Source organism: Peromyscus eremicus, chromosome 16_21 (genome assembly GCF_949786415.1).
Source record: "Peromyscus eremicus chromosome 16_21, PerEre_H2_v1, whole genome shotgun sequence".
NCBI lineage: Eukaryota > Metazoa > Chordata > Mammalia > Rodentia > Cricetidae > Peromyscus > Peromyscus eremicus.
Window position 1 is genome coordinate 61372201 of NC_081432.1, and position 25528 is coordinate 61397728.

General features: G+C 44.4%; 1 protein-coding gene, 1 long non-coding RNA gene and 1 other non-coding gene across 15 annotated transcripts in view; 2 read left to right on the forward strand and 1 right to left on the reverse strand.

The window, feature by feature from the left end:
- Window positions 1-2228: 2228 nt before the first annotated feature.
- On the reverse strand, window positions 2229-4103 carry LOC131893904 (uncharacterized). The gene is made up of 2 exons (XR_009374765.1): window positions 4057-4103; window positions 2229-3541 (listed from the first exon to the last, which is right to left on the reverse strand). It is a non-coding gene; the product is annotated as an uncharacterized LOC131893904 (long non-coding RNA).
- A 745-nt stretch (window positions 4104-4848) lies between these two features.
- The window catches only part of Usp49 (ubiquitin specific peptidase 49), a 70559-nt gene continuing 49879 nt past the window's right edge, over window positions 4849-25528 (forward strand). For 5 of the 13 annotated variants that reach the window (XM_059244024.1, XM_059244030.1, XM_059244032.1 and 2 more), the window contains exon 1: window positions 4914-5058. The gene's annotated coding sequence lies outside the window, so the exon portion shown is untranslated. Of the gene's footprint in view, window positions 4872-4913; window positions 5059-6118; window positions 6201-6361; window positions 6523-9582; window positions 9646-25528 lie in introns of those variants that run through there. The other 8 variants (XM_059244027.1, XM_059244031.1, XM_059244021.1 and 5 more) reach the window with 5 other exon arrangements.
- On the forward strand, window positions 17900-18018 carry LOC131893979 (5S ribosomal RNA). The gene has a single exon (XR_009374775.1). It is a non-coding gene; the product is annotated as a 5S ribosomal RNA (ribosomal RNA).

A 25528-nucleotide genomic window follows, 5' to 3' on the forward strand; every position in this document is an offset into this window, starting at 1 on the left:
GGACTGAGGTCCTTGTGTGCCCAGCAAGCACCTCACTGACAGAGCTATCTCCTCAGTTCCAAGGCAGAGTCTTTTTTTTTTTTTTTTTTTTCTTTTTTGAGACAGGGTTTCTCTGTGTGGTTTTGGTGCCTGTCCTGGATCTCTCTTTGTAGAACAGGCTGGACTAGAACTCACGGAGATCTGTCTGGCTCTGCATCCCGAGTGCTGAGATTAAAGGTGAGCGCCACTGCCGCCTGGCTAAAGATTCTTGATTTTCTTGCATTCTGTTTCATTTTCCAACATAGCTATTCTAGGCCCTATCACATAGTACAGGCTAACTTTAAAATATTTTAAATTGTGTGCGCGTGTGTGTATGTGCATGTAAGTGCAGTGCCTGAGGAAGCCAGAAGAGGGCATATGCCCTGGAGCTGGAGTCATAGATAATTGTGAACCTGCTGACCTAGATGCTGGGAACTGAACTGGGTTCCTCAAAAAGAGACTTTTACACTCTTAATCCCTGAGCCATCTCTCTACCTACATATAGGCTCATTTTTAAGGGTTATGTAAATTATACTGAACTTTCTTTGGAGTTCATTAAAAAGAGAATGCAGCCCAGCACACCTTTAATCTCAGCACTCGGGAGGCAGAGACAGGAGGAACTCTGAGTTTGAGGCGAGCCTCTATATCGTGAGCTCCAAGACATCCAGGACTATATAGACACTGTCTTTTTGTTGTTGTTTTGTTTTTCGAGACAGGGTTTCTCTGTGTAGCTTTGTGTCTTTCCTGGAACTCACTCTGTAGCTCAGGATGGCCTTGAACTCACAGAGATCCGCCTGGCTCTGCCTCCTGAGTGCTGGGATTAAAGACTCGCGCCACCACCGCCCGGCTGACACTGTCTTAAAAAAACAAAAGTAAATAAGCCTTGCGAGAAGGCTTGCCAGGTAAAGGCACTTGCCGCTCAAGCCAAGCCATCTGAGTTCAGTCCAAGGAAGGTGGAAAGAGAAGCAAGCCCACAAACGTGCTGATTTCACAGGTCTGGGTACAGCATGTCATGTGTGTACTCCCCCTAACGTGCGCACATGCCCGCACACACACTAAATACTTCAAAAGGGAAGTTTGGAGAGTACATTTATGTCACCTGGGTTGTCCTGGAACTGAATCTAACAGTGGGATCTTTCGTTGTGTGGGAAAGGCAAGGCTGGGCTTGTGACAGGTGTGCTGGGGTTGCCAGTCAAAGGGGTGGGTAGGAGACAGCTGACTGGGAGCTAGCTGTAGTACTGGGCTTCACTAAATCAAATTTGCTCTTTGGGTTAGATCTGTATTGTGGGAATAAAGCCTGCCTTCTGCATAGTGGAATTGTAGAGATGTTGAAAGAGAAATAAATATATTTTGCTTTGTGAACATGGAGATGCTGTCTCTGGCTTCTCTTTTATCTTTATCTTTTTTTTTTTTAAATTTATGCTTTGTCTGCATATATGTGTGTGCCCCACATGTATGTCTGGTGCCCACAGGGGCCAGAAGAGGGCACAGTTACAGATGGTTGTGAGCACCCATATGGTGCTAGAATCAAAGCCAGGTCCTTTGGACGAGCATCCAGTGCTCGGAACCACTGAGCCATCTTTCCAGCCTGTCTCTGGCTCTTAATAGTTCTGATGTTGATGATGGACTGGAATGTTTAAGGTGGAAAGTTAGGCATTGAGGCACATGACTGTAATCTGGCCACAGGGAGGCAGATGCAACAGTTGAAGGCTAGCCTGGGTTATAGAATGAGAACCTAACTCACAAAAGACAGAAAGCAGACTGGAAGAAATGATGGGAGGTTGTGGACTCATTGCTTAGTAGCAGGGCACAATTCACTTGATACAAAGAATGTTCTGTGTTAGGGAATGAGAACTGTGGAGTCCAGAGAAAATGATTTGTTACACAGCTTTCTTCTTAAGACAGTCTTACTGTGTACCTCTGGCTGTCCTGGAACTGGCAATGTATGCAAGGCTCACCCCAAATTCACAGAGATCCATTCTGAGTGCTGGGATTAACAGTGTGGGTCCCCATGTTTGGCTGATGTTAGTGGTCTATCTTGGTTTTTAGAGACAAGGTATCTTCCTGTGGCCCAGACTGTTATATACTCTAGACCAGCCTCCAATACTCAGTGACCCCCCTGCTTCCCTCCCCTAATAATATGGGTGTAGTTTTTGGAACAAGGTAAATGAGCTATGGTTGTATAGATCATCTGTGGACTATATATATAAAATCTGTAATATATGTATTTTATTTATTTTGAGAAGTGTTTTGGGGTTTTGTTGTTAAGAGTTTGAGACAAAGACCAGTCTGTAGCCCAGACTTGTGTAGAACACATTATGTACCTTCAACTCGAGGTGATCTTCCATGCCTTACAAAAACAACAAACAAAAGAGAATTTGGGGGTTTGCTTGGGCTTTTTTTTTTTTTTTTTTTTTTTTTGAGACCGAGTCTCATTTACCTAGATTGACTTGTACTCTCCATGGATCTGAGTATGACCATGAACTTTTGCATGGACCTAAGTGTTGGGATCCTAGGTGTGTGCCACCATACCTGGGGGATGTCTACTTAGAACTAATAACTTTTAGTGTTTAACCTGAGATTTAAGTGAGACAGCTGTTTTTGTATCGTGCCATCAAAGGACACTTGGATGCTACTTTGGTTTCTTGCAACTGATTTGTGCCTTTGTGGTAAGTCAACAGCAATTGTATTCATTGTTCTTTTTCTGTTGTTTGTTGGTTTTTCAAGACAGGGTTTCTCTGTGTAACAGCCCTGGCTGTCCTAGAACTTACTTTGTAGAGCAGGTTGGCCTGGAGCTCTCAGAAATCCCCCTGCCTCTGCCTCCTGGGATTAAAGGCGTGCGCTGCTGCCACCACCACCCAACTTCATTGTTCTTTTTAAAACTTTTTCAAAATTGCATTCACAATTTGTATGTGTGTGTGTCTGGGCACACGCATGCTGCTGTGAGAGGACAATGTCTGGGAATTATTTCTCCTTCATGTAGTCCCTGTATCAAATCCAGCTGTCAAGCTTGGTGCTAAGTGCTTCATAGGCTGGATCACCCTGCCAGCACTAACCTTAAGTCACATTCATGCATGCGTACGTGCGTGTGTTCCTGTTTTGTTTATTGTCTGGAGGTCAGAGGACAACTTGCAGAAACCTGTGCTTTTCTACTGTGTGCATCCAGGGGATGGACCTGGAGAGGCAGGCTCAGCAGCAAGTGCGTTTACCCTCTGAGCATCATGCTTTGCCCTTACTGTTCTTTTTTATTAGCAATGTAAATGACATTCCCATAACAAAGAGCGATTACTTCCAATATTATTTTAAAACTAGTTTGGGTCTCAGAGAACCTCTGGCGGCAGACTTTGAGCGCCACAGATGTAATGTGTGCTCACAGTGGTGGGACTATTTTCCTTCTAGCTAGGCTGAGCACACAGCTTCCTCAAATTTTAAGTGGCTTCCAGATTCCTCACTCAGAAAAGCACCTTGTTAGGAACATTGAATAAGATGCTTAAATGTCTTCTCCAAGAAAAGTTGTTGGGAACTGGGAAAGAGAAGGAAAAACAGCCTTTAAATTTTTATTATTGCATTCACTTAAGGTAAAGAGTTACACCTTAGAATTCCATAAAGAGAACTGTTAAAGGTGACATGCCTCCACCAAGGTAACTGAACCTAGGGCCTCAGTCCTCTCCCAGGAGGCTCTTTCCTCCTAGGCTACAATCCAGACATGGTCTTGTTACTTAGTTAAAACTGTCCCTGAATTCATCATGCAGTCTATAGAGACCAAGAACTCAGTGCCATCCTCCTGCCTCTGTCTCCTGGTTGCTTTGATTACCACGTCCGGCTTTATTTTTTAATCTGCCTTTTTTGCTTCCTTATTTCATATTTACAGACATAAAGCCTTGATCCACTGTAGCATATACTATACATTTATTTCTTAAATTAAAAATGTCTTTACCAGCCTTAGCCTTGTCTTGGGTGTTCTAACACTTTATCTTATTTGGAGGGATCCTTCCCTGAAAGGTTTGTCAGGGCAATGTGCCCAGGAAGCTTGCCTACCTTGCAAGCCAGTCTTTCCTTTCTGTTTCAGAATGGACTTCATCCTTCTCGGAAGTCCTTAGGACCACTGCCACCTCGGTCTGATTTATTTCCCAGGCCCCATTTGGGAGCAACAACGATCTTTTCCCTCTCCCGTTGAAGAGGATTTTCATAAAACAGCTGAATCCCGCCTGGGTCGTCAGTGGTAAAAGTCCACACGTGTGTGCTTGTCTAGGCGCCAAGAGTAACTTTTGCAAACGCTGCCCCGGGGAAACTCCATGGTTCGCTGGCTGCCGCCGCACCGTAAAGAAAACAACAAAACCAAAAAACAAGCAGGAGTGGAAAAGGCCTCTTTGGAGCGGTGAGACATATTAAAGGTAAGCCGCAGAGTAAGCGGAACTCGCGCAAATTTCCTTTACGGGTCCGGGGAGACCGAGGGCTGGGAAGAAGGAGTGGCGCTCCGAGAGTGTCTGGCCCTTTAAGGAGGAGGGCCAGACACTAGTCTCTGCACCTTTAAGAGTCTCTTTGTCTAGAAATCTTCTGTACCCTCTTGTGCCTCAACCAAACTTTGCCTGCGACTCCCGCGCCACTCCGCGCCTGCCCTCTCACGCCGGCCGGCCACCCGCGCCTTCACGGCTGACCCGAAACTTGGTGCCCGCGGCCCGAACCCGCGGAGAGGGCGCTGAGGCCAGGGGTCGCGGCCGCAAGGCGCGCCGTTGGCGCAATGCGGGGCCCTGGGGGCGGGGCTCTGGCAGGCGGACCAATGGACGGCAGGGGGCGTGGCCTGCTCGCTTGTCTCGCGCCCTGGTGACAGCTCGCGCGTGCTGATGATGGCGGTAAATAGAGGGGGGGTGGGGAGGGGGCGGAGGGCCGGCGGAGCGGCCGAGGGGGCGGCCCGGGGGGCGTGGGGGGCCGCGGCGGCTGGGATCCCGCGCAGACACTCGGAGGCGGGGACACGCGGCCCCGGCATGCCGGCCCTCCCCTTTTAAAGGAGAGGAAAAAAAAAATCCCCTCAAACACCGGGTGAGGGGCGACAAAGGCGGCGCGCGCCTGGCGGGCGGGAGGAGCGGCGGCAGGGGGCGGGACCGCGACGCCGGCGGTCCTGGGGCGCCCGGGGCGGGGACGACGGGCGGCGACAGCGAAGGCGCGAGCCCCGGCGCGCGGGCGCTGCGTTTTGGCGGGGTGGGCGACGTCTGGGTTCTGAGGTGAAAGCCTTGAGGGGAGAGAGGGGCAGGCAGGCTGCGGGGGGAGCGGTCGCGGAGTGTGAGATGCGGAGGATTAGGAGAAAGGGTTAGAAGCCGGGGAGAGGAGTGGGAAGGAAACCCAGGCTGGCTCCGGGATGAGGTTAGGAAGCCCCGGGCTGGGAAGAGGGATCCGGGGTCAGGGCTGGGAGCAGGGGTCTGGAAGAGGCAAGGCTTGGCAGGTGGGTGGTGCTGGGGTGAGGGTACCAAGGGCAGAAGAGTTGCAAGTGGAAGACAAGGAGCAGAACCGGGTAGTAGTTGGGAGTAGGGGAGAGAGAGTGATTAAGAGCCAGACGTGACAAGGGTGTGAACTAGTGCGGAGCCAGGGATGAGCTGAAGGGCTGGGATCGGCTGGGGTGGGAGCGACAAGGTGTGGGTCAATAGCTGGGTGGTGGGTGTGAATTCTGCGAAGTGAGGGAGGCAGAAGAGACCTGGATTACAACCAGGTGGAGTCAGAAATTGGAGCCTCAGTGAAAAGGAAAGCTTGCGTAGAGCTAGCTGGGCGTTAGTAGGACAGTTCTGGGAGAAAAAGAAAAAGCTGAAGGGACACTAGAAGAAGCAAGGCTTAAGGAGTGATGGTGCTCTGGGACAGGGAGACTGGGGAATTGTGGATGGAAGAGGGAGGTTCAGCCAGGTACAGATAGGGGAGTGCAGGGACCGGCCGAAAAGCAGCCTGAGAAGAGGAGCAAGGAAGAGATGGGCCCTGGGATTTAGAGGATGGAGTGGGGAGCAAGGGAAGAGAAGCAAGGCTAAGGGGAGCTGGGAGAGTCCTGATGGGTAGAACAGGGGTGGGCTGCACAGCCGTGGGGACTGAATGTGCGTTTTGCCCTGAGGTGCCCCAGAAGGTCTGGAAGGGGCAGGGCACAAACGCTGTAGTGAAGAACACAGTGTGGGGGCCGTTGGTGAAGAAGATAAGGAACCATGGTGAGTGAAAGGGGCCCTAGAAACCAGGATAAAACCTGAAAAGTAGGGGCCCAGGTGGGGTGCAGCAAAGGAGTTCTTTGTTAAGAGAAATGTGGATTGAATTTGTGAGTCCTTTTGTCCCTAAAAGTGGGAAATTCCAGAAACCTTGTTCTCTCTTCAAGGAGTCTTGGCGCCGGTTTCCATCTTTCCTTGCTTGAAAATCCACTTTCATGTCCACTTTGAGAGATGAGACCCATTTTGGTTGCATTTTGTTCTTGTGTAATGGAAAAAGTGGCAGCCTTAGGTGCTTAAAACCCTTTTGATTTCACCAACGTGCTAACAGGTAAAGTGTTTATTTTCACTGTGCTTGTGTTCTGCCATAGTTTGGGTGGGTGGTGTAGTAGTTTTGTACCTGACAAGTGCCGGCAGGGCATCTCATCGACAGCATTTCCTTTTCCGTTGAAGAGTGCACCATTGGGATAGAGAAGGATAAGACCCTTTTTGTTTTCATTGATCAGCCAGATTTCTGCCTAGCTGTTTTCAGGGACTGAAGAATGAGGATAACTCATTCAGAGAAAGGTGAATAACCCACCAGGGAAGTTTACTGAGGGGGAGATTGAAGTCAAGGCTCTGAGAGCCTTGAGTTCCTAAGCTGCTTTCAGCTTTGTGGGGGACATTTTTGTGGAGTTGCTTACTCCCCAGTTTTGCAGACTAAAAAAGAAAGGTGGAGTGTAGAGTTGTGGAGAGTCTTAGAGCTGTGGACTTATCTTTTAGATTATATAATGAATTTATGAGTACCTTTTATGAAAAAAAAATTCTGTAAGATAAGATTGTAGTCCTTCTGCCTGCTATATTTTATGATTGTGAATAGGAAGGGCATATTAATATTCTTTAGAACCTTTTGATTTGTAATACTTATTTTTAATTAAAATATTTACATTTACTTAATTGTATGTATGTAGAGCACATGTGGAGGTTGGAGACAACTTGCGGAAGTTGGTTCTCTCTTTCCATCATGGGGTTGCTAGGAATCGAACTCAGATTGTCAGGCTTGGCGGCAAGCTCCATTACCCAATAAGCCATCTCCCTGGCCCTGTAAGACTGAATTGGAGATTAAAAGGAAGATTAGAATTTGGGGACAGAATTTAGGTTATTCTTTCTTGGTAGTGTTTTAATGATTTTCATTATAAAGTATTTACATTTAGCTAAAAATATTGATGAGTATTTACTTTGCATTTGATAATGTGAAAGTAATGTATAATTCTCTTTCATGGGGAGAGAGGGTACAAACTATTCTTGAGAATCTTTTTTAAGATTAAATTAAAATTTAATTTTTATGTGTATGGGTGCTTTGTAGGCATGCATGTATGTCTGTATACCACATGCATGCCTGGTGCCTGCAGAGGGGCACTGCAGAAGAGAGAATCAGAGCCTCAGGAACTGGAGTTGCAGGCAGTTGGGAGCTGTATGTGGGTTCTAGAAATCTAACCTGGGCCTTCAGGGAAGAGCATTCAGTGCTCACCTGCTGAGCATCTTTCTAGTCAAGATTATTTCATTGTGTACATTCAGATACACAGTGATACCTTTTCTCCTTGAAGTCTGGTAGAGGTTACAAGTGTTGCTGATGGTCCAGCACTTGTCTAGCATGTGCAAGGCCTTGCATTGGTCCTAGCACTGCGAGCTAGACAGCAGACTTCAGCAACCCTAGTCTAGGGACTTGGGGTGTAGCTCAGCTGGTAGAGTGTTCGCCCAGCATTCCTGAAGGCCTGGGTTTGATCGCCTGGCACTCTATGGTAGTGCATGCCTGTCATCCTAAGCACTCCAAGGTAGAAGGGTCAGCCTTGCCTACATGAGTGACTTTGAGGCCAGCGTGGGTGACATGAGACTCTGTCACAAACAAACAAACAAACAAACAAACAAAAGGAGAAGCAAATACCCACCTCTGGGATTAGTGCTCTCTCTAAAAAGCAAAGCCTAGCCCTCTTTTCCAAAGTTGTGTGATTTTACATTGCTCTTGTTTGGTGGATGTTTGCATAAGTAGCAAAACTTAGGTTTCTGGCAAAGTTTGCTTTTGATTTGTGGATATCAGAAACACACACACACACACACACACACACACACACACACACACACGGATAATTTAGAATCTGAACTCTGGGTTAACTTTTAACTGCTAGGGCAAGCTTATCGTTCAATGGTTTATTTTCTGGATTCTTCTAGGCAGATTCAAGGTAGGTAGATTTATTTACCAACTTATAGAAAAATTTAATTACAAAGTTTTGCTTCTTAATTTGAGATTAGTCTAGAAATAATAACTTTGGAAATGAAGAGTGACTTTAATATGAGATGCCTGTTTCTGCAAGGTATGTGCGCATGCCTTTGTAGCTGTGTTTGGCTGCCTGTACTCTGATTAAGATAGTGCCGTTTTTATGATGCTGTTGTCAAAAGGTGATCTGTTTATCTGTCTGCCTGAAAATACAAGCTACAAGCTCAGTCAAAAGAAGGAGCTTATTTGAGTCTTTATTTTGTTTCCGTTACACTGCTGTAGTGTGCTGAGCCACTGTTGTTGTGAATGGTTGTTTCACAACATCTCCTCTCTCCCTTTTTCTTTCCTCCTTCCTTCACCCTCCTTCCTTTCTTTTTCTTCCTCTGTGCTGGTAGTGAACTCCAGAGCATCACACATGCTGGCCACACTCTCAGTCCTCAGTTCATATTTCCAAAACTGAAAATGGATGATCTTTTCTGTTTTTGAGACACTGATCTCAGTATGTAGCCCTGGCTGGCCTGGAACTTGCTGTGTCGTCCAGGTTGGCCTTTAACTCACAGAGATAGGCCTGCCTCTGCTGCTGTTATGCTGGAATTAAAGCAGTGGGTTACCATGCCTGGCTGAAAATGGATGATCTTTTAATATAGACGCTATTACTTATTATAAGGACTCCAATGTTAAATTTAAGCTGTGATTTCTTTTGTTCTCCAAGTAGAAATGTTTTGTGTTGAGACAGGGTCTCACTGTATATCCCTGGCTAGCTAACTTACTAGATAGACCAGACTGGCATGAACTCATAGAGACCCACCTTCTGCTTCTCCTATGCTGGGAGTAAAGGTGAGCTTTACCACACCTGGCTTATCTCTAGTTTTTTGGTTTTGTTTTGAGATCCGACCTCACCCTGTTGAAACTGACTGTGTAGTCTCACCTAGCCTTAAAGTCATGGAGATCCTCCTGCCTAGTCTTAGTGCCAGGACTGTAGGCACTGGCTGCCATACTCAGCTCTCAGTGGAACATCATTTTTATTTTGCTTATTGTCTTATTTGCTAAGAATAAAACTTATTTATATTTTTAGATTTGGATGAGTAGGTTGTACATAATTATTTTTTTTTTTCTGGTTAATCTTAGAGTCTTTGGTCCTTGAAAGGACCTTGGGTTTATCCTGCAACTTCAGTCAATATCCCACCTAAATCATCCCAGGTAGATCAAAACACCCCATTTTCTTATAAATCTTCAGTGGCAGGAGGGCAACCTTGTAGGTAATCTCTTCTAGCATTTTATTATTATTATCAGGAAGTCTTTTTTTTTCTAATCAGCACACATTTAATGCTATATTTGTATTTATTCTTGCCTTATCCTCAATCTTTTACTAGAAAAAAATAACTGCTTATTATGGTGTTTATAAAAGCTCTAGCTGGTGTGGTAACCCATGACTGTAATTCCAGCATTCAGGAGGTTGAGGCAGGAGGATTTCTAGGAGTTTCAAGCCTAGCCTAGACTATGTAGTAAGTTCCAGGCCAGTCTGAGCTGTAAGGTGAGACCTTGTCTCAAAAACAAATAAGCAGACAAGCAAACAAACAAAAAATGAAAACCTTACTTATTCCCTGGTACCAGAAGGTATCAATGAAATGCATGACCCTCGTTCCAGATTCTGTTGGAAGTCAGCACCTCACAGTGATCCTAAAGCAAGGTCTACTGTATTGAAATAAAGTGTCTTTTGAGATGAAGTGACTTGCCTATATCTATAAAGACGTACTTGGTTGTTAATAGTCTCTCAGCACAAATACTGTTTTTGTCAATTGTTAACTCAAGGATACATTTACTCTTATTTTTGATGATGGGGATTGTACCCACTGCTTCATGTACACTAAGCTTGTGTTCTACCGCTGATACCTCTCGGCTCCTCACTCTCGTGTGTGCACATGTACGTGTGCAGGTGGAAGTGTATGTTCTTCCTCGTCTCTCATTCCCCACCTCTTTCTGGGACAAGGTCTCTCTAAATCCGGACTTCCCGACTAGGCTGGGCTGGCCAGTCAGGAAGCCTCAGAGTCTGTCATTTCTGCTTCCCTAGTCCTAGAGTTACAGACAGTGTTACCCTGTCCGGCTTTTTATGTGGGTACTAGGGATCTAAACTGTGAGATTAGGCCTCTTAGGGGCTTTGCCAGTCTTTAAATGCTCTGTGGTCTGTTTTGAAACAAGTCTCATTCTTTTTTGTTTTTGTTTTTGAGATGGGGTTTCATATGGTTTAGATTGGCCTAGAATCTGAAACTGTCTATGTATAGAAAAGGATGACCTTTAATTCTTTGTTGTTGTTGTATTGTTGTTTGTTTGTTTTTCCAGACAGGGTTTCTCTGTGTAGCCCTGGTTGTCCTGGAACTCACTCTCTAGACCAGGCTGGCGTCAGAGACCCACCTGCCTCTGCCTCCCACCAGGATTGAAGACCTGTGCCATCACCCATGGCTGACCTGGAATTCTTAGCCTCCTGCACTTACCTTGGTTCTGGGTTCCAGGTGCCTGCCTCCATATGCCACCCTCTGCTTCTTGTGGTGAACCTAGGACCACAAGGGTGCCATCTCATACACATATGGCATCAAAGTTCTCCCGTGTTTTTTCTTAAATTTTATTCCAAGATTGTTCTTACAAAACCAACAACCCCAAACCAATTTTATAGCATCTTACTGTGTTGCAAATTGCCTGTCTACTTTTGAAGTTGGAAAAATATTTTTCACTCAGTTGAAAGATTATTGCTGTTTGAGGAAAAAATGGAAGTTATGCTTCAGCGCAGATATCCATAAGTAAAAATCTGTTCAGAACATTGCTATTTTACTTTTTTTATTTTCTCTTTATGTATGCCTGTCTAAAAAATGTACTAAGTACTCTGCTTTTATTTGGTGAAATAAATCAATTTATTCGTTAAAAACGTAGCTGGCCTGAACCCACAGGGATGGGCTCTCCCAGCCTTGCGCCTGCTGAGATTTAAGGTGTGTGCATGTTTGCACTAGGGTCTGGTGTAGCTGTACTTGCCTTGGACTTTTGAACCTCCTGCCTCCACCAAGTTCTGCAAGTGTAGGCCTGTGATACAGTCTAGGGGTCTTGAAAGGGTATGGATTTGGTTCGTTTTCTCTGACAGTTAAAGAATAACAAGAGAGGAAAAATCTGAATCATGACAGGCAACACCAGAGAAATCTCAAGCACCGCAGCTAGAATGACAGTTGAAAAACAGCCGTTTATTGGGGTAAGAAAACACATGCACCAGGCAAAGCAGAGGGGAACTCGGAGGCTGTTCTTTAGGGCTGGGGTTTAAAGCCTTGGAGAGTTTTCCTCCTCTAACTTAGGGTGGCCAGTTTGAAGACAGGTAGGATGGCTGACTGCTCTGCAACTGTTGTGTGACATGTTCTGATCTGGCCTTGGACTTGTTGAGTGGGTCCATCAGCAGGGCCTGCTGGTGGGAGACAAGTCTGAAGGGTGAGGAAGGAGCTGGCCATCTTGGAAACTTGACACCTTTATTACCTATCTATGACCTTTCTCCCTGTCTGTCTGTCTGTCTATCAGGGAGTCTGTCTAACTCACTACCATGACCTGCAAAACTATTTTTTTTTTGGTGACTATGGGTTTTATTACAAGTTTTCCATCTGGAGGAAAGTTACAGAAATGATACTCAAAATTGCTACTTGTTTTCACATCACCTGACTTGCTTTATATTTTCTAAGTATTTTTAAACAAATAAAATAGGAAAAATTAATATGAACACATTTGTTTTAAAAAAGAAAAGGGGGGGTTTACTGATGAGGTGGCTCAATGGTTAAGAGCACTTGATGCTCATGCAGAGGATCCAGGTTTGGTCCTCAGCACCCACATGGCAGCTCACGATCGCCTATAACTCCAGTTCCAGGGGATCCTATGACTTCTTATGTTCCAGCATCACCAGGCCTGCATGTGGTGATCGCATATACATACGGGCAAACACACTCATGCACATAAAAAATTAAAATAGAGGCCAGGTGTGGTGGCCCACACTGGAGGCAGAAGCAGGAAGATCTCTGAGTTTGAGACCAGCCTGCTCTATATAGCTCCAGGACAGCCAGGGCTACATAGAGAGACCCTGTCTCAATAAATAAATTATTATCTTGGGGAAAAATGAAAGGGAATAAGTTTGGTATAAATTTTATTTTAGTCAAAGCCTTTAGGGCAAAGTAATGTCAAGATGGAATTTAGAAGTCAGAGGTATTGGTACAGGGCCTGGAATCACAGCACTCAGGTTGGGCCATAGGGTTACCATAAATTCCAGGCCAGCCTGGGCTATATTGTTTCTGTACAGCTTGGGCTAACAGTGAGACCTTCTCTCAAGAAACCTAAGTAAATAAATATTAGGAGGACTTTGTAAGGTTATACAGTGTGCTTTCTTTAGTAGATGCCAGGAAAGATTCTGTGACCTGTGAATGACAGATGTTTAGGCCCCTGCTATTAACAAAAAATTGTGTTGTCAAATGCTTTTCTGTTGAGAACTTCTTGGAACTCGCATCCTTAGGATGTGGTAGCTGCTAATATTGCATGATGATGATTGTGTGAGAATCAGGACTGTTAAGCCATGCCATGAAATATTTGAGATGAAATTCCTACCTTGAAGATCTCTATGCAGCTTCAAGGAGCCAGAAAGGACCAATGTACACAAGGGTCTACTTCAGAAGTGTTGACCTGAATTCATGCAAATAGGTCTGCCTTACAGTGAGGTGATCCACAGAAATAGTAACATGGCCACCCCCCCCCCCGCCCCAGACGGAAATGAACTGACCCCATCGTCTCCAGTCACTCTCCAGTGTGTAGGATGTTAAGTGTGTGAATGGAGACAGGCCTGTCACACCTAAGCCAGAAGGCTGTTGTTGCATCCTGACAAATGTGAAACACAGAACTGGTGGGCTTCGTCTCCTTTTCTCCCTCCTCTTTAAGCTGTTATCAGAGCTATGAAATATAGCTCCTTATAAAAGCTGATTGTAATAATTAGAAACACTTTCCTTTCATAAGGACGAGAAAATTACAAATTATTTGGGAAGCATTGTTTCTAGTCATGTGTTATTGTTTCTGAGACACGGACAGTTTTTAAAGACTATAATACTATTCCTTTCCATTCACATGTTAATAGAAGTCTGGGAAGTAAGGGCTCCTCTGAAATGTTCAGGGCTGTTTGTATTATATGTCAAGTTGTAAACAGCACTCTGTGACAGGTATTTTCTCTCTTTGTCTTCCTTTGAGCTAATTAGTAATTTACACTCTGGTAGCATCTCTCCAGTCTCGCTGTGTGAAATGCCTGCTGCTCCATGCCTTCCATGCAGTGGGGCTGACAGATGACTGGGGCAAACGTTGGCTAGCACATTAGAGGAATCAGGATAAAAATTAGTTTTTTTCATGTTTTTGATAGGCTTTTGTATGTGTCTCTCTCCCTTTCCACCATGCCCTCCTTAGATATAAGAATGTTAGGAACTTCTGGAACCCAGAGCTACTGCCCGTGGTTCAGTTTGATATTTTGTGTGCTGTTTCCCACCCCCACCCCAGAGCTGTGGGATTTGGGGAGGATTAGCACAGCACTCTGCATAGTTTACTGCTCCCACCCCATTAGAAGAATAGCAAGTGTCCAGCATTGTCCTTAGAAGCCACCCGGCAGTGCTGCTCTACATGGGCAGTGACTCCTCAGTGGTAGGAGGGCAGCATCGTTGCTGGTGCCTTAGGAAGATGCTTTTATCTGCTGCTCAGCTCTCCAAAGGAAAGACAGTCTTGCTGTGGTATCAGCTTTTTCAAAAGGCAGCTGAGTTTTAGCACATATCACATCAAGGTCCTGCTCTTTCCAGCCTCTTGCTCTCTTTCTTCGTTCAGTCTGACATGGAGAGTATGTGTAGGGTCACTTGTGTGTGTTCACTTGCACAGACCCGTGTGGGGGTGTGAAAGCAGCAAGAGCATTTGACTCTTAAAGTAGCCTGAAGGACCCCTTTATCTGTGAATGTAAATTTTACTTGACAATTGACTAGGATGGGTAGAGGTTTATTGGGTTATCAGTTTTGAGCTGAAACTCTTCTAGAATAGCAGGTAAATTATGGTACTTATTTTTATAATAATAGCTACTGATTTATCAGGATAGTAAGGTCAAAGTCCCTGTTAGAGCTAATTTGATTCTCCTTGAAAAAAACTGTTACCTGGAGATAATCTTGAAGAGAACTGGGTAAGAAAATGTGTGACTAGCTTATTTCAGCCATCATTGCTAATAGGTTTATCTTCATAGGCATGAGCCTTTGACAGCGAATCAGCACTTGTGAACAGAGGTCATCTCATTTATGTGATTACTTACAGAGTATGTGGGTCTGAATTAGTGTTTTGTTTTTATAAACTCAAATCCCAGCCAGGCATGGTGCAATCCCAGCACTTGGGGAGGAGGGGTGGAGGCAGAATGAGCTGGAATTCAAAGTAATCTGTAGTTTTCATACCTAAGCATCACAGGAGACTAGATTTTGGTTCTCAGGACTACTTTGGGTATCTGAAAACTATCTGTTACTCTAGCTCAGGGGATCCATTGCCCTCTTCTGGCCTCTGCAGGCACATAAACCTAGTGCACATAACCCCCACTGCCTCATACATATGTACATACACACAGTAATAATAATTATAATAGTAGTAGTAGTAGTAGTAGTAGTAATGATAGGCTGGAAAGATGGCTTAGTGGTTAAGAATTCTTATTGCTCTTATAGAAAATCCAGGTTTGGTCCCAGCACCCACAATGGCAGTTCACAACTATCTGTAACTCCAGTTCCAGGGACTCTAACATCCTTTTCTGGCCTCCTCGGGCACCTGCACCTATGTAACGTCCATATACTTACTCGGGCATGTGCACTTACAAAGAAAGTAAGCAAATCCTTAAAAAAAAGAACTCTTTAAGTCTATTAGTCGTTGTTTTACTGCTGTGAAGAGACACCACAGCCATGGCAACTCTTATAAAGGAAAGCGTTGAATTGGGGCTGGCTTTGGTTTCAGAGGTTTGTCTATTATCCTCATGGTAGGGAGCATGGCAGCATACAGGCAGACATGGTAGCTGAGAATTCTACATCTGAATCTGAAGGCAGCAGAAATAGAATGAGCCTCTAGACCTGGTTTGGGCTTCTGAAACTCCAAAGCCTACCCCCAGTGACACACTTCCTCCAATAAGGCCACACCTACTCCAACAAATCACATCTCTTAATCCCTCTCAAGTAGTACCACTCCCTAATGACCAAGTAGTCAAATATATGAGCCTACAGGGACCATTCCTATTCAAACCTCCACATTAAGAAACAAATCTCAGAATGTCTAGGATATCCTCATGGATAGCTAAACTTTAATCTTTTTTTAAAAATTATTTATTTAGTGTATGTGTGTTGTCTGCATATGCTACAGATTATTCATGGAGGTCAGCGGACAATGTGGGAGTTGGTTCTCTCCTCCCACTAATGTGGGTTCCAGGGATCAAACACAGGTCATAAGGCTTGGTGGCAAACGCTGTCACTCGCTGAGCCATGTTGGCTGGCCCCAACGTTTACTTTTCTGTTCCTTTCTCTGTGTTCATTACAGCTATCTATATCTTAATTTGATTGGATACTCAGGGTTAGACATCAATTGCACCTTTGTACTTTATAACATGTAGAAAAGATCAGATTCATTAGCAACACTACATAAAATGTATTGATCAGAGAGATATTATCAGTAAAGAAGAGCTCTAAAGGCTGGGGATGTAGTTCGGCAGTTCCCTAACATGGGCAAGGCCCGCGTTCTGTTGTCAGTGTGGCAAAACTAAGTAAATGCATAGACAGGAAAGTGAGAACGTGACTGTAGAACCAAATGCACTCTTCAGTGTCTCGAATGTACTGAAGAGCCTAATGACCTTGTCACTGCATGTCAAGTGAAAGGCAAATAAGTATGCCTTGATGACACATCTGTGTCATTTGGTTGATGCCGTGGTGTACCCCATGCTGAAATTCTTAGTTTGTAAGTGACACCAGCTTCCCCGGTTACACTGTTAATGTGACTCTTGACTTTTTTCTGTAAGCAGCTCATCTTAGTCTACAGCTATTATTAATTGTAAAATGCACCTGAGCTTTAAATTCAGTAGTTTAAAACATTTAGATATAAAATGAAACATAGTTTACTGTACCTGGAAGACTGGCGTTTTAAGTCAGTGCTTGCCAGTAGGCTGTGGGAAAGCCGAGAACCTCTTACACTGTGATCAGGAATGGGAGCTTTTGTGGAGGTGAATTTGGCAGTGTTTGTTAGAATTTAAAATGTGTATATTCCTCTCTAGGAATTTGTCCTATGTTCATATATTTGAGATAAAAAGAGAGGGACAGGCTGGGCACGCCTTTAATCCCACACTCGGGAAGCAGAGCCAGGTGGATCTCTGTGAGTTAGAGGCCAGCCTGGTCTACAGAGTGAGATCCAGGACAGGCTCCAAAGCTACACGGAGAAACCCTGTCTGGAAAAACCAAAAGAGAGAGAGAGAGAGGTATAATGCCCGACATGGTGGCTTATGCTGTAGTACCAGCACTGAGGAGGCTAAGGCAAGTTGACAACCACATGTTTAAGCTAGCCTGGGCTACATAGCTAGACCTTGTCTACAAAGATCAGAGAAAAGGGGGAAGGTAACAGTTTTGTTTGTTTTTAACCCCATGTTCTGTCCTAAGAAGATGTGGAGTAGAACTGTGACTTTGCACTGAACACGTTAATCGGGTTTTTTGTACATGCATGAATGTACATGTGTGTGTTCAAGTGTGTGTGAAGGTCAGAGGTCAAACTCATGTCATCCTACAGGAGTCATCTATGTTGTTTTTTGAGAGAGTCTCTTACTGGAACCTGGGGCTGGCCAGCCAAAGAACCCAAGGGATCCTCCTGTCTCTACCTCTCTGCCACCATGCCTTACCTTGTATGAGGGAACGGAGGTCCCCACGGCATGTGCAGTGAGGGCGGAACTGACAGCCACCTGCCAGTGTGAGTCAGTCTGTGTTAGCATGTGGTCATGAGCACATGTGAGGACCAGTGTCAGGTCCCCAGTCTGCCTGTGCAGTCTCTCAGAGCAGGGGAATCTGCTGAGACGCTTCCTGAGCAGGTGGAAGGTTTTGTGTTGTTGTTCGCCTGTTGTTGAAAATTCTCCAAAAAGTAGTTGTTTTTCCAGTGGAAGTGTGAGGGAACGTGTCTTCCTTGTGGACTGAGGCATGACTGTCACTAGAGGTTTAGATTTTGCTTTTGTGTCCCATCCCAACTTCTTGTTTAAAGAACTTAAAGCTGCCTTTTAGTATTTCTGTTTCATTTTGTTTTTTTTTTTTGGAGATAGGGTCTCATGTAGTTCAGGCTGACCTTGAATTTGCTATGTACCTAGCATTAGTCTTGATTTCTTGATCCTTCTGCCTCAGCCTCCCAAGTGCTGGCATTAAAAGTGTGAGTGGTCTACGGCCATACCACCCTGAACGCGCCCGATCTCGTCTGATCTCGGAAGCTAAGCAGGGTCGGGCCTGGTTAGTACTTGGATGGGAGACCGCCTGGGAATACCGGGTGCTGTAGGCTTTTTTTAAAAAAAAAAAAAAAAAAAGTGTGAGTGACCGTATTTGGCTCTCAAAATATATTTCTATTTTATGAACAAAATTGAAGGATATAGCTTAGTGGAGTATAGCACTTGCCTAGTGTGCACCAGGCTCGGGTTTGAGTACAGCTTCATTTAGTTTTAAGAATGATGAGTTCTGAGGTTAGAGAGATGGCTCTCAATGGTTAAGAGCACAGCTGCTCTTCCAGAGGACCTGAGTTCCGTTCTAGGTTATCTGATGCTTTTTTCGGAAATCTATGGGCACAAATGTAGTGCATATACGTACATACAAACAAAACACTCATACATATAAATAAAATAAATCTTTTTTTTTTTTTTTTTTTTTTTTTTGGCTTTTCGAGACAGGGTTTCTCTGTGTAGCTTTGCGCCTTTCCTGGAACTCACTTTGGAGACCAGGCTGGCCTCGAATTCACAAAGATCCGCCTGGCTCTGCCTCCCGAGTGCTGGGATTAAAGATGTGTGCCACCACCGCCCGGCAATAAATCTTATTTTAAAAAAAGTTATGATCCTGGGAGATTGCTTAGTCAAGAAAGTGCTGCTCCTACAGTCTCAGTGCCGTAGGGCCAGGGAGCAGAGAAGCTCATCAGCCAGCCAGCTTAACCAAATCATGAGTTTCAGTGAGACTCCACCTCCAAAACTAAACAATGGTGGCACGTGATCAAGGAAGGAAACCTGGTGTTGACCTCTAGCCTCCACATGCACATCCACACACATTCAGAAGTACACACACATACAAACCCACAATAACAAGTACATACAACACAGACACATGTTGAGCTTCTCACTTTGTAGTAGTAATATATATAATTGACTTGTCCCCTGTATGTCTATTTAAATGTAACTCTTGCCAGCTAAGAGATTTTAGAAGGTTTCATTGCATCAATTAATGTATGCATGAGTACAAAATTGTTCTTCAAATTTTGGGAGGTTTTTGTTTTGGTTTGGTTTTTTTGAGACAGATTCACTATGTAGCCCTGATTGGTCTGGAACTCACTGTGTAGACCAGGTTGGCCTCAAATTCACAGAGATCCAGCTGGCTCTGCCTCCTCGGTGCTGGAATTAAAGGCTTGTGCTACCATACCTTGCCTTTTAAGAAAGATTTTTTATTATTATTATTATTATTATTATTATTATTATTATTATTGGGTGTATGTGTAGGCTGAAGGATAACTGTGGGTGGGAGTTGGCTTTCTTTTTCTGATATATCCTAGGGATCAAAACCAGCTCATCAGGCTTGGAGACCTTTACTCTTCCATGGTTTGGGCACTCTTGCAGTGGACAAAGGCCTCTGTTCACCTTTCCCGTATTCCTTCCCTAGAGAATCCTCCCTAACCTAGCTTATATAAGCTCTTAATTCTACATACATCTTTGTTGTAAAACATTTAGTAATTGGGTGATGTTTATCTTTAGTCACAAAATATTTGGTTCCACCCTGCTATTTTAGAATTTGGCTTTAGAATCTCTTGGAAATGCCGTCTTACTCTGGTTTTCACTTTGTTTACTATTTGAAGATCTATTTATGCTGGATACAGACTTAGCTAATTGGTCTTAACTGTTGCATAGTATTCCATGGTGTACGTAGATCCCCATAGCAATGGGTACCTAGGCTACTGTAAACAATACTACCAATAGCAGTCTTGCAGTGTCTAATACGGGCATGGTTTAGAATTTCTGGGAAACAGACTCCGGCTTGCCATGATGGCATAAGTACTGTTAGGAACTGAGTGGATATATCACTTTGCACCCCACAAGCGCAGCATTTCTATACTGCCCCAGTACTTGGTCTCCTCTTTACCATTTAGTAGTAATGTCTGAATGTAACTTGTGTAAGGCACTGATGAGCTGGAGCGTTTCTTCATGTTTCAGTTGATTCCTTCCCTTTGTGCGCTGCCTCTGTATGTTCTTGGTTTCCTACAGAAACTAGAAAGTACATATGATCGTAATAATCATAAACTTAATGTCTAGACACAGTCACACAATCCCTGGTTGGTTTTGAACCATAAGAATATCTGAGTTTCATCTATTTGTCTATGTTGTTCAAATGCTTGAATTTCATGTAGTCAGACCCATTAAGACTTTTAGCCTTAATGTGTTTTCCTTATTAGTGCTTCTTGGACTTAACATTCCCAGGTTGTCTCCTAGATTTCTTTCTTTTAGCTTTATGGATTTACTTCTCCTGTTATATTTAATGTATGTAGACCCCTTCCTTCCTTGCCTCCTTCCTTTCCTTTATTTCCATCCTCCCCTCCCTTCTTTTCTTTCCTGTGCTAGGGACCAAATCTAGGACCTTGTGTATGATGCTAAGCAAGCCCTCCACAGCTGAGATGTCCTCAGTCTCCTATTGCAGTTTCGACTGATATTGTTTAAACTTTAGGCTAATTTAGCAACATCTGGCATAGCGTACACGCATACTTACACACACACACACACACACACACTCACTTATGAGCATGAAAGAATAAACGTGGTTGGTTTTTTGTTTTTAAGATAGAAGACATTTTAAGGATAGTAATCCAGTTTCTAACACTTTAAATGACACACATTTTGTAGTCTCAGATACTGGGGAGGCTAAGATAGGATTGCTTTATTATTATTCCTTTTCATTTCTTTGAAAAAATATTTTGAGAAATTGTTTCACTTTGTAGCACTGGCTGCCATGGAGCTCCCTCTGCCTCCAGAGTGCTGGAATTAAAGATGTGTACCACTGCACCTGGCTAAGTATTTTTTTTTTTTTAAATTTTTACTGTGTATTTGTGTGTGTATGATGTGTGTGTGGAGGTCAAAGGACAACTTTGTGGAGTCACTTCTCTCTTCCCCCTTTTGTGGGTCCAGGGATCAAATTCAGGTAGCTGAGCTGTGTGACAAGTGCCTTTGACCGCTGAGTCATCTTGCTGGCCCAGGAGGGTCTCCTGAACACAAGATTTCAAGGCCTGTTTGGATAACATAGAGTCTGTCTCAAACAAAAACACGTAAAGGGGGAGATCACACTTGGTGCAGAAGTATGAAGTGTGAACTCTTGCCTTCCTGATGCTAGGGGAATTTCTCCCTTGAGTGTTCTACATAAAGGCCGTGGGGCATGCTACAGTTACCCCTACCTTGCCATTTATCTTTTCTCATTGTCTTCATTCATGCTGAACAGGGACAAGTGGCTTTACTGGAGTGAACTTGGTTTAGTTTGATTAAAACCCAAAACCCCCAGTACTCAAAACTCAATAAATAGACTATCAAAAGGTATCAAAAATCATTAAGCATGGCGGCATATGCCTACAATCCCAGCAATTTGAGAAGCAGAAGCAAAGGATCAGAAATTGATGGCCACCCTCTGCTACATAGCCAGCTCAAAGCCAGCCTAGGCTGTATGATAACCGTCTCAAACAAACAAGGAAACAGGAAATCAGAGCATGGAGAAACAGCCACAGTTGCTTTCCATGGCAGAGCGGTAGTTCTGCCTGTTCACAGAGAGCCAGCATTGATCAACAAGTACAGGGTTAGGAGTGTGGGATAAAGATGAGTTGTTAGAGTGCTCATCTATCATGCACAAAGCCCTGAGTTCCATCCCCACTCAGTCCTTGCTAATACAGAGTTTAAAGCCAGGCTGGGCTACATTGAAACTATGTCTCAAAAAGCAACACCCTCCACCCCTCCACCCCCACCTCCCGCAAAAAACAAAACAAAACAAAAAAACTTTGAGATTTATTTTTACTTTTAGATGTGTATATGTGCATTTATCGTATGTGGGATATGTGCACAGATGCCCAGAGGCATCTACAATGCCCTGGAGTCGTAGTTAAAATTGGGAGCTCCGTGAATGCTGGGAATCGAACTTGGGTCCTCTGCAAAAGCAGAAAATGTTCTTAACCACTGAACCATCTCCAAATGTTTTGGTGTTTTTGGGTTTTTTTTTTTTGAGACAGGGTCTCTATTATGTAGCTCTGGCTGTCCTGGAACTCAGTGCGTAGACTAGACTGGATTCAAACGCACAGTGATCCCCCTGCCTCTGCCTTCCAAGCACTGGGAGTAAAGGTGTGCCCCCACTCCCAGCCTCCCTTAGCGTTTTTAAAATCATCTTATTTGTCTTGGTCTTTTATCTAGAGAATTGCCTTAAATATATAACTGTGAGTGTCTTATTCATTCAGGAATGAGCCACTAAAATTCTAAAGTCTGGTTTTGTCAGACTTCTTACATTTATCCAGAGTTCTTCCCTGTAAAATTGATTAACCAGGGACCTAATTTTTTTGAAGGGTTGCTGATAGTTGGCATTTGTAGGTGTTTTTCTCATAGCAGAGCTTGCAGACCTGAGTACAGCATTTAGGAAGCAGAGTGGAGAAAGAGCTGGATGCCTCACCTTTCAGGATGTTAGCTTTCTTCCTCCTTCCCCAAGTAGCCCAGGCTGGCCTCAGAACTACCAGCCTCCTGTTTGTGAGTCCCAGCTTGACAGGCATGTATCACCATTGTCTGCCTGCACGTTTCTCATCCCCCCCCCCCCCACTTTGTCACTGCTGTACTGTCCTTGGTGTATCTAAACCCAGAGTCTCTAGTCATCTTTCTGGAGAGTAAACCTCTCAGCCTTGGTCAGTGGCCACTAGGAGTTAGAGGAAATCTGAGGGTAGAAGTTTTCGCCATTCTGCAGTTCTGCCTGCTGTCCTCTGATAAGTCTTAGGTCTCCCTGAAGGCCTCTCTGCCGACACAGCAAACCGAATCAGACCGAATTGCAAAGCCCAGGTTTAATGGGTAAAGTGCTCCCGGGTGATTCCCAGCACCACAGAGAGGAAACTGGGATGTGAGACCGGAAGAACCACATGTCTGTTTTTGGAGATGCCATTTACATCCCCTGTGAGAGTGGTCTTGAGCCTCTCTGGGGGAGGAGCTGTGTTTGGTGGGCTTAGGGAAAGAGATGGAGAGGGGAGTTGAGGTGGATCTTCCACCAGACTCCTTCCAAACATACCAGACTCTTTGGGTATAGGGATGCCAGGGTGCCAGGGGTTGAGGTGGAGCTCCCACCCAAACATCCTCCTTTTTACAGGCATTCCAAGGTCTTCTGGTGTAACAGGCTTTCTTTGGGCTACCAACCAGCTCCCAAATCATGACATGGAGACTTAAAATTAGTTATGAATGCTTGGCCTTAACTTATGCTTGTCCCACTGGCTCTTATAACTTAACCCGTTTCTCTTCATCTATGTTTTGCCTTGGGACTTTTAACCTTACATTCTGTGTCCTACTCGTATCTGGCTGGCTGGCCCTAGGCATCTCCCTTTTCTTCTCTCATTCATTCTCTCTCTCTCTCTCTCTCTCTCTCTCTCTCTCTCTCTCTCTCACCTAGATTCCTCCTTCTACTTATTCTCTCTGCCTGCCAGCCCTGCCTATCCCTCTACTGCCTAGCTATTGGCCATTCAGCTTTTTATTAGACCAGTTAGGTGCCTTAGGCAGGCAAGGCGAAACAGCAACATATCCTTACATTATTAAACAAATGCAGCATAAACAAATGTAACACATCTTTACATAGTTAAAGTAATATTCTACAGCATTCTGGTGTGTCTTAGCTCCATTCAATTTGCTTTCCAGTCTCTACAATTTTACTTTTTTTAAAAAAAGACATCTCAGTTTGCCATCCTGGTTGTCAGAAACTCCCTATGTAGACCAGGCTAGCCTTGAACTCAAAGCTCTCTGCCTGCCTCTGTCTCCGTGGTGCTGGGGTGAAAGGTGTGTGCCACCACATCCAGCAGTCACCTGCACCCGAGGTTGTCTTTTGACTACCACATATTGTTACAGGCACGTGTCTGTGTTCACAAACAGGAGTGCACACATACTCATGTTGTCCGCACGCACGCATGCATAAATCCCTCAAAAGATAAAAACAGTGAATGATTAAAGGCTCATCTAAGAGTAATTTTTCTTAAATTTGAAGTGTTTTTGTGCTGAGTCCTTTGGGGTCAGGGAGCCCATTGCTCACCCTGCTTCCTCATATGGATCCGTGTTTGTAGTGTTAGTGGAGTAACTGCTGGAGCAGAGCTACAAGCCGATGTTTGGTCCATGTAGTTCCCTGGAAACCCAAGCGCATCCAGTTGATAAGACTTCAAAAGTGGATGGCTGTGGCAGCTGCCAACTTTGGCTGCAGTGGAAGAATTGTACATCGCAAGTTCATTTTAGCTCTCCTCCTTGATTAATGCACAGGATAGAGCTTGATCAGAGAATAATAACATCTGAAGGATTTTGCAAGTTAACATAATAGAACTCAAATGTTCCATATACAGATGTGGAATCTGAGATGCAGCGTAGAAGCGGCTAAGCAGTGTTAATCTTCTGTCTGGGGCTACAACAGTCTCTCCTCTAAGTGTTTCTTTCCATGCCTGTGTGATATTCTCGGCAATAGCACTCCATGGTGCTAGGATTAAACCCAGGGCCTCAGGCATGCTAGGCCAGGGATCTACCACCAAGCTAGACATTCCAAGTCTTCTCCAAATGATGTATCCGTGGTTTACCTCACCACATGTTCTCTTAGTTTACTTACTGTTTTGTGAAATTTTGTTTGTTTGTTTGTTTTGTTTTTCGAGACAGGGTTTCTCTGTGTAGCTTTGCGCCTTTCCTGGAACTCACTTGGTAGCCCAGGCCAGCCTCGAACTCAGAGAGATCCACCTGGCTCTGCCTCCCGAGTGCTGGGATTAAAGGCGTGCGCCACCACCGCCCAGCCTGTTTTGTGAAATTTAAAAGTTATATTTTTCTTCCTTGTTGGGGTCTAGTTTTATTTTGGTGAATTTTGTTTGTTTGTTTTCAAGACAGAGTTTCTCTGTATAGCCCCGGCTGTCCTGGAACTTGCTCTGTGGACTAGGCTGGCCTCAAACTCAGAGATCCACGTGCCTCTGCCTCTTACTCCAGAGTGCTGGGATTAAAGGAGTGTGCTACCACTGTCTAGCTTATTTTGGTGAATTTTAAAATTGTTAAAATCTATGCTTTATATTTAAAGATTTTTTTTTTCTTTTGGTTTTTGGAGTTAGGGACTTATTCTGTAGTTCAGGCTGGCCTTAGAACTATGTAGCCAAAACTGGCCATGAAGTCAAGGCATTTTCCCTGACCCAGCCTCCTGAGTGCTGGGGTGCCAGTACTGAAGCACCACACTAGGCCAAATGTTTTGTTTTAAAGAACTGAAATCAAGCATTGAAAGGACTTCTCTTCTACTACTGTTCCTGCTTGGTCGGTTCTAAAAGGGAGCTGTGGAAAAGGGTAGGTTCATCGTTCAGTAATTTCAAACCATAGGCACAGCACTGTAAACTGTGTTCCTTGGTCACTGGAATACACCAGTAAAGCACTGGCCCTTGCTGCCTCTATTTCCTTAGCCATGCATGGGCTAGTCATTTACTGAGCAGTCTGACCCTGCTTCGTTCTATCAAATATCACTGACACCTATCTCATTTTGACACCTGACAGCAAATGTGTTTGAGACACTCCAGCAGTAGTGATGTCTGGTAGAGTACAGTG